Source organism: Thermobia domestica, chromosome 11, assembly GCF_964235325.1.
Source record: "Thermobia domestica chromosome 11, izTheDome1.hap1.1, whole genome shotgun sequence".
NCBI classification, from domain to species: Eukaryota; Metazoa; Arthropoda; class Insecta; order Zygentoma; family Lepismatidae; genus Thermobia; species Thermobia domestica.
Window position 1 is genome coordinate 223,573,309 of NC_137464.1, and position 1,959 is coordinate 223,575,267.

The 1,959-nt window shown below is 40.5% G+C and overlaps 1 pseudogene; it reads right to left on the reverse strand.

Moving 5' to 3' along the window:
* Window positions 1-342: 342 nt before the first annotated feature.
* On the reverse strand, window positions 343-726 carry LOC145665473 (protein GVQW3 pseudogene; annotated as a pseudogene).
* Window positions 727-1,959: the final 1,233 nt, after the last annotated feature.

Below are 1,959 nucleotides of genomic sequence, written 5' to 3' on the forward strand. Positions count from 1 at the left end.
CTTAATATAAATATTTTACTATATACGCACTATCACAGAATGACCAGTATAACACAACGTTTGTAATTATACAAAGTCTATCCTGAAAGTAATGTCATAAGACTATTAAAAATCATTTATTGAATTTATCTCCTTTTGCGTAGATACATCGGCTCCAGCAGAACTTTCAGCTCTCGAATGCGTTGCAGTAGCCCTTCTCCGGAATGTCCTTTATGCTGCGATGCAAGCTGCTTTGATCCAGTCCACTGACCCAAAACGATAGCCTTTTACGGGCGTTTTGAGGTGTGGAAAGAGAAAAATGTCGGGCAAGCCAGCTCCGGGTTGTACGGAGTCTGGGGATCGTTAGCACCCCTGCTTTGACCAGGTAGTCGGTGACGATGAAGGCCGCATGCCAATATGATTTGTAACGATTTCATGAACTTGAGTTTTCGGAATGTTTAACACGTCGGCCATTAAACGAACACTTAATCGTCGGTATGAATTCAACAGTTCCCTCATTCGCATCACAGTGTGAGCCATGGTGGTCGTGGATGGCCGTCCGGCACGGTCCTGGTCGTCGACCTCTTCCCGGCCTTCCAAAAAGGCCTTGTGCCACCGAAGCACTTGCCGATCTGACAGGGCATGTTCTTTGTAAGCAGTCTTGATCACAGTAACAGTTTCCGAAGCGGTCTTGCCAAGTTTCACACAAACCTTCATCGCAAATCTTTGATCTAACGAGCGCAGCATTTTCACTTGCACAAGATCAAAAAACAACCCCCACTCACAGTCCCGTCCTACCTCTCCGGATGATCGGAGCACGCTGATTGACGGAGCGCCGCTTAGCTGGGTTCCTTGACTACCAGTTTTAACCGGTTAGACTGTGCTCCTACGTATAGTCGCGTCACAATAAATTCACTGACATTACTTTCAGGACAGACTTGGCAGTAAAGCATTATTACATCGTGACTTTTGAGTATTTTTTAACGTTAATCTGATGTGACAAGAAAAGAAGTAAAACTAAACAGAAAGAAATCAGTTGAGAATACTCCAAGAGCATTGCCAGAACGAACTTAAAAATGAATTAATTTTTCTTATTATCTTCTACAAGCTTTATAGAAATGTTCTATGTACTTTATTATTATACTCATTAAACAATTCTTGTAATATACGACAATTCGTATCTATACATTTATAATTTGCTTGAGAACTAATTCCCCCCCCCCCCACACACACACACATGTTTTGTTTAAGAGTCCTGTTAAAACGTTCTACAATATGTTGTTTTACGAAGGCACATGCTCATAATAGAGGACTGAAAATTGAAAAACTCAGAAAATACCATCTCTCTATAACTTACGGTTCCCGAGATATGGCTCGTTAAATCTCGCGAAATCGGAAATTTTTGGCCAATATGTGGGGAACAGTGGCCAGTTGGCCAGTGGCCATTTGTTACTATTTCGTACCAAATGTTCAACATCCTCTTAGGCATTGATTAACACTAATATGAACTTTCTATGACTAACGGTTCCCGAGATATTGCTCCTTAGACCTCCTGAAATTGGAACTTTTTTTTGGTTAATATCTCGGGAACGGTAAGAATAACGAGAAAAATTTTCCGATAGGTTTTGATGCTGTATCTAGTGGACAGCTCAAAATTGAAAAATTTGGAAATTATTACCCCTCTATGACTTACAGTTCCCGAGCTATGGCCCCTTATATTTCCCGAAATCCGAACTTTTTTGGTCAATATCTGGGGACCGGTTACTATTTGGTACAAAAATGTTCACCATCCTCTTAGGTATTAATCAACACCAATATGAACTCTTTACCTATGACTAACTATTCCCGAGATATGGCTCCTTAAATCTCCCAAAATTGAAACTTTCTTTGACCAATATCTAGGGAAAGAGTGACGTGAAAAATTCCATCAATTCTTTCAGATAGTTTCTGATGCTCTATCGAATGGAGGACTCAAAATTA